Source organism: Microtus ochrogaster, linkage group LG4, assembly GCF_000317375.1.
Source record: "Microtus ochrogaster isolate Prairie Vole_2 linkage group LG4, MicOch1.0, whole genome shotgun sequence".
NCBI lineage: Eukaryota > Metazoa > Chordata > Mammalia > Rodentia > Cricetidae > Microtus > Microtus ochrogaster.
In genome coordinates this window covers 7500006-7507153 of record NC_022030.1, presented here as the reverse complement: position 1 = coordinate 7507153, position 7148 = coordinate 7500006, and positions in this window count along the sequence as shown.

Sequence of the window (7148 nt, the reverse complement as noted above, 5' to 3'; positions counted from 1 at the left end):
AAAAAAAAATAAAGTATGCAATCCATGTTTGAAAATGTAGTCACACATTTGTAGAATCAGCTCCACACTGTTGCTTGGGGACATTTTTATTACCACCATCTCTCACCCATTCAAGTTTCTCACTCTGTCCCTTGTTACCCACAGATGAATATATTTTTGACCTTTATAAGTCTGCCTATTACAGATATTCCATGTAAACAACATTGACTAATACATGGTCTTTTCTGAATGACTGCTTTCTTGTAACATAAGTTTTACTGTGTTATAGCATGTATGAGTATGCCAACCCTTTTTTTCTGCATTCATTTCTATTTCCAAAAACAAATTCTTTTTTTTTCTCTCATTCCTGTCTCCCTGGACTCTTCAATCCTTGTCACTTTGAGGGCCACTCAAGGAGTACATGTGAAGAACTTTCATGTGATTTTTATGATGTCTTTTACTTATTTATTTAGTTGTTTTTTATTGATATACATTCACTAGACAGTATCATCGAAGTCTATCATGTGCCAGTCACCTCTCCTCCACTTCCTCCCTTTTCCTAGTCTCCTCCCAAAGACTACTCCCGTACATAAATACAATGTATTTTATTTATTTATTGCCATAACTATAGATTTTCTTCCATTTCCTACTAGCTCTCCATTGTAATCGGCCCCTGTAACAAAGGACAGATATACACAAAGTCCCAAATCATAAGATTTGTATATATCTCTCCTGCTCTATAAGCTGATTTTTATTTTCTTGAATGTTTTGAAGCACAATTTGAGATCATCCTAACTTTTATACATCATTATGCTTTTGTGATTAAGAACTCATCCATTGGCCACAGGTGATAAAAATGCAATCCTATGTTTTCTTCTAAGAGTTTTACAGTTCTAACTCTTTTGTGGTAGTCTCTGGTCCATTTTAACATTTGTATAATGGTGTGAAACAGGGGTTCCATGACTACTTACATGGATATGTAGATAGTAGCATCCTATTTGAAAAGAATACCCTTCACATTATTAAATGGTCTTGGCACGCTCCTCTAAACCCATTAGGCACACATGAATATATTTGTTTTAAAATCACTTTATAAAGATAAGAGGACATACAAAAACCTGTCTTCACTTGATGAGTTTGGAGACAAATGTGTATCCGAGAAAATGTCACCAGAATCTATGCCATGAATGCATGCACCCCCCCCTCTGCAAATGTCCCCTCATCATCTTTGTGAGTATGTGTGTACAGGATATGAACACAAAGATATCCCCTCTTAGCAAATTAGCAAAAGATTGCTATGTTATACTCTATACTCTAGACCCTTTGGACTTAATCTTGCATGGTTTCATAGTTTTTTAGTTTTGTTTTTCATTATTTTTATGTAAAAATTTATTTTTATATATTTTGATCATATTTTTCCTTTTCCCATTATCCCCAAATTCTTCTCACCTCCCTACCCACCCTACTTCATTCTAGCTCTCTCCAAGAGAAAAGAAATCAAAATCAGAACAAACTATAAAAACCCAATAAGACAAAAGATACCAAGGAGATACAAAAATTTATCTTTGATTTTAAGTAGTTTTTAAAATCTTTTCTTCTTTTATTTTTGAGATCATAAGATCATTACACCATTTCTCTCTTCCCATTCTTTCCCTCAAACCCTCACATCTGCTCATCCTTGCTCTTTTCAAATTTATGGACTCTTTTTTCATTAATTATTGTTTCGTGCCTGTATGTAGACCCAAATATATTCTTGATTATTACCTGCTCAGTCTGCACAATGTTGCTCATATGTGTTCCTTCAAGGCGACCTTGTGGTACTGGATAACCAGTCGGTGTGTTCTTCCCTGGAGAAGACTGATTGACCTCCTTCAGCTCATGTGTAGGCAGTCATGATGGTGAGACTTCATGGGTGTAGCTGCTGACATCACCAGGAGACACATTCTTACAGAAAACCCCCTGGTCCTCTGGCTCTTTCAATCTTTCCATCCTCTGTTTGAAAATGTTCCCTGAGCCTTAGGTGTCGGAGTCTTCTGTAAACATATCCATCAGCACTGGGTTCCATACCTCTGTACTATGATTGGTTGTGGTTTTCTGTAGGAGTCACTGTTGCAAAGAGAATTCCCTTGATGAGGGTGAGTGAGGACTACACTTATCTCTGAGAATAAGGACAGATGTTTAGATTGTTGCTGGGGATTATGTTGATTTGGTCAAGTAGTGATTGTAAGCTCTCCTCAAGTAGTACTCATGACTTCACTAGCATTTTAAAATTAATTTTTCCTTTTATATTTTAGAATCACAGGTGTAGTTCAGTGGCAGAATGTTTGAACAGTATAAACAAAAGTCTGAGTTCGATTTTCAAAAAATGCACCAATAAATAATGTCCAACTACATTGTAAGAAAAATTACTCACAAATAGGAACTTGAGGGTTACCAGTGCTCAGCTCTGGGTCGGTGGTGAATAAGGAAGTTGATTCCTCCCACTCCTGCCCAGACCATTGAAGCAGCAGGATGTGATCTGCCCCACTGAGATAAGGTACTGAGCCACATGGCTAACATAGATCCATAAAATGGTTTAATCAAGATGTGAGAGTTAGCCAGTGAGAGACTAGAGCTAATGGGCCAATCAGCGTTATAACTTATAAAGACCTCTGTGTGATTTTTCTCTGGGACCAAATAGTTGTGGGAGCCAGGCAGGCCAGAAAACCACAACAAACAAGCCAGCCCCTCATGTTACATTTACCTTCCTTAGGCTCTTGAAAGCCTAAACCCACTTTTCTTTGTTTCCCTATTTACCTACATATCTTTCCTCCTCCCTCCCACACCAATGTTGCTAGGAAAATTAAGGCCAATTAAATGTAACAACGTTGATTTAGGCAAAGAAAGTGTTGTAGACTGACGAAACATTACCAAATGCCGGACTCATCCTGCCCTATCCCACCTCATGGATAAATTAGACAGCCTGCCAGCAAAAAGGAAGTGACACACAGAAACAACCTGATTGGCTGTAGTTGGCATTTGGCTCATGTAAGCATTTGTCCGATCAGTGAGTTAGCCATCTCGGATTGGCTGAGACATGGCTGGTGTTTGCCTGCTGATATTCAGTTGCTTTGGCTATTAAGGTGTGCTCTTGGGTTATATTCTAGTGTGTTTACATACCAAGGATATAGTTCATATGCACAGGTGATTTTATCACCTAAGTAGAGGTAGGTTTAGATCAAACTTAGCCCTGTTTAACAATACCACAGACTCAATTCAGATTGTAATTCACCGAATATATTATTTCTATTAGCAGGGCAGCAGTCTCTAAACCAAATCAGAAACATGCTATGCCTGAGCAGATGAGGAAAAAAAATTTTAAACTTGAATACCACAGTTACTCTACTTCTGTGGAATTCACAACTACATGAATATGAATTGTACCAGCCCCACCCTCCACCCCTACCACAGAGGAAATGTCTCTCTCCCTTGCTACATGAGAAACTGCCATTCTCCCTGCCAAGAACAATGCCTGTGTTTGCAGAAGTCAGAGCAAGCAGTTAATCATTTCACAGCCCTTACACGGCTTAGGGGAGGTGAATGAAAGGTTAGAGCTTTTCGGAGTTTAGGTCAAGGGCCTCAGGCTATCAAAGTAGACCTGGAATGAAATGGAATTTCCTGAGCCCTCACGGTTGTGTGTTGCACACATTAATAAACTTGTTTGTTTATTTCAGGTCCATCTGTCTGTTCTTAAAGGGCTCCATCCCAAATAAGAACTCATGCCGGCTATAGAAAAGTTACACTTTCTCCATGACATGTCCCATGTCACTTCTCAACCTCCAGGCACCTGGCTTATTCAGGAGTGACCTCAGCATTTTCCTCTCTGATCCCTTTCTATCCTGAGCTCCCTTCTACAAAGTTCTGTAATTGTGTACAAAATAATGCACCTTATACATTCAAATTACACAGAGATTATAGCCAGAGCAACCCCTTAATGCCTATTTAATTAAGGGCTTTATTGATAAAGGATGGTGAAAATTTACTACTAAATGTATCTGGGTAAGAAAAAATGGCAATGATCATAGAAATTATGAGTGTAGTAGACAAAACAGTCTCTCTCTCTCTCTCTCTCTCTCTCTCACACACACACACACACACACACACACACACACACACCTTAATGTTTAGAATCTTTTCCTCATATAACAAAAAATACCTTTGGTAGCTGTTGATTAATTAAGAAGGCAGGCAGATCTCTGTGAGTTCAAGGTCAGCCTGGTTTACAGAGCTAGTTCCAGGACAGCTAGAACTGTTACACAGAGAAACTTTGTCTTGAAAAGCAAACAAACAAACAACCCTCCCGTCCCCCAGATAAAGACCCTTGATCAAGACTCAGGGATCAGCGCAGTTAGGAAGATTGTAAGAGCCAGGGGTGGTAGATGACTCCGGGACAACCGTATCTTCCGTACACGAGGATGGCGCACATATGAACTCACAAAGACAGCAACAGTGCGACCTGCACAGGTTCAAACCAGACACAATCCCAGCCCAGAGAGGGGAAGTGGACACAATCCTATCCCTAACCAAGACACCATTTGTAGTTAATACCTGATGGGAAAGGCAAAAGCAGTTTTCTCCAATGGAGTGTCACTGGAAATATCAACCCACACTCAAGGGCAGGCCTCATACCCAGTAGTTGACCAACACAAAACAGACTCCAGGATTTGCGCGTGTGTGTGCGCGTGCACATGCGTGTGCGTGTGCGTGTGTGTGTGCGTGCGTGTGTGTGTGTGTGTGTGTGTGTGTGTGTGCGCGCATGCGCTCTGGTATTTTTGCTTTACTATTTTTTTAATTTGTTTTGATTTTTGTTTTTTTGTTTGTTTTTTGTTTTTGCTTTTTTGAGAGAGAGAACCTGAAGCTGAATGGGTTAGGGTGGTGAGTAGGAGGTGGGAGGAGCAGGGGGAGAAAAAAGAATATGATCAAAATATATGAAAAACTTTTTAATAAAAAGTGAATTGACTATAAAAAGGATAGTAAAGAAAAAAGAACCTTGAGATGGTGACATTATTAATCTCTCAAGAAGTGAACCCAGTGTAGCCACAATTTAATCTTAAAAGTAAAAGGGAGAGACAGTTAAGGGTGTCAGGAAAACACACTGTGAATAGGATTGGATCTGGAGGTGCTGGATTTAAACAAGGAAGGCTAGACCACACAGCAGGAGAAAATGGTCAGTAACTAGGAGCTGAAGAGGCCAAGAAACATTCTTTCCAGGGTTGGCCTAACCCCAGTGAGACCCAGTTCAAATTTGCCTTTCAGAAGCATCAGAATATAAACTGATATTCTTTAACTACATATTTACAACAATTTGTTAGGGCAGAAAAAAGGAAATTAATGTGGTAGTGTACGGAAGAGGAAGAGTTAACAAAAGGAGAAAATATGCTTGACTTGGGAATGCTCCAATCTGGGGTTCTGGGATCCAATAGGGAGGAGGGGCCTAAGGAAGAAGGACAAGGGCATCCGTGTCAACTCCATGATAGAGGATACATACTGGGTCTGGCTTTATTTCCCATTATATTTTCTCCCTCTTGACGTGTTTTATACACCCTAATAAACTTGATTATTTTACTCCTGTCAATCTGAAGGCATAAGCATCTCAACAGGCAGACAGAAAGAGAAAGCACTCACAAGTAAACAAGATGGCAAGCTTCTAATTTCTTCACCTAAGACAAAGAAGTGGCAAGCTTTTCCCCACTGCCCAGGCATACCTAAGGCCTGGATGTATCTCAGCTTGCATAAAGCTGCTGGGCCTGTTGGGCTTCCTCCTCTTTGTTTAAGATGACTGGTCAGAAATGAGGAAGGAGGATCTACCTCATACACCTAAGTCACATAAAACAGCCCAGTCTTCCTGGGATGAGATGGTAGGGAGCAGACACCAGCTCTCGAATATTCCTCCTCTCGTGGGGAGCCTGCCTGTGTGAGTGAGCACACATGTGCTTCTTCACTCTTAGTAAAACCCATTGCCTGCTGTGCCTGAGAGTCTTCCCGATAGAGAATCCTAGAGGAAAACAAATTCATATGTTGGAAAAGGGTTCCATCCAAAATAAAAATCCACGAATGGCATGGGAAGATTCTTAACAGCCTCGGATGAGCTGCTTTCTCGCCTTCTGGCTGTGAGAAAGCCTAGTCCAGATGTCCAATGTTTGTTTGTCAGGTGGAAGATGGGTTGACTAACTAGCTAGTGGAGCCAAGACTAGACTCTCTTTAAAGTCAACAAGTATCTAGACTGCCTCATGACTCAAGCAAATATTTGCAGTGTGGCTTATCAAAGGATACTAACCCTATCAAAGGAGAGCCTGACAAGCCCAGCAGAAAACTTTTTACAGTGTAAACAAAGTGAGCAAAGTGAGTTGCATTATAACTATACCCGTATACGCAATGGAGAACTTCCTATGCAGAGAAACTATCTATCTTCCATCTAGTTCCTAATTAGGCTTTCAATATCAATTGGTGAGTTTTTGGTGATTTGGTTCCCTCCCCCCCCCCCCGAAAAATGACTATATAACATATAGCTTTTATTCCAAGAACAATTAAAATCCCTTGGATGGAGCAATGAGAAGAAGAAAAAACCCTGTGATGATGGGAACAGACCTGTAAAGCTGGAAGCCAATACAAAGTATTGGCATCTTGGTGAGGGTTTGCAGAATATGATAATTTCAGAAGAGGAAGCAATGATTAAACCATGGTTTAAAGAATAATCAGGAATCTTGCAAGTAAAGAAGATGAGGTAACCATGGCATGGAGACTATAAAGTAAGAAGGTAGCAAGGTGGCAGATGTTAGTCCAGTCACGATCTCCGGGCAGAGCTGACTCAGTCACAGATATTTCATGTTGCCGGTTCAGAACATAAGTGAAGGGTGAAGGTCTGGAAGACGGAGAAAGAACAGAGCAGCCTACACTGCTGGGGCTTTGTGTCCAGACTGCCAACAGGACCTTGAGGGCTTTAAGCAAAAGAGAAATGCAGTTAGGATGGGCAAGCTGACGGAAGTGCCCATCCCCCAACCAGAGGCTGGAAGCCAGTAAGGGGACTGTCAATAGGAGTATCACTGCTGGTAGGGAGTGAAACTGATGTGCTAGAGACGTTAAAGAGGGGCACCCGGAGGGGAGAACGATCTAGAACTTGGCTAGAGAAA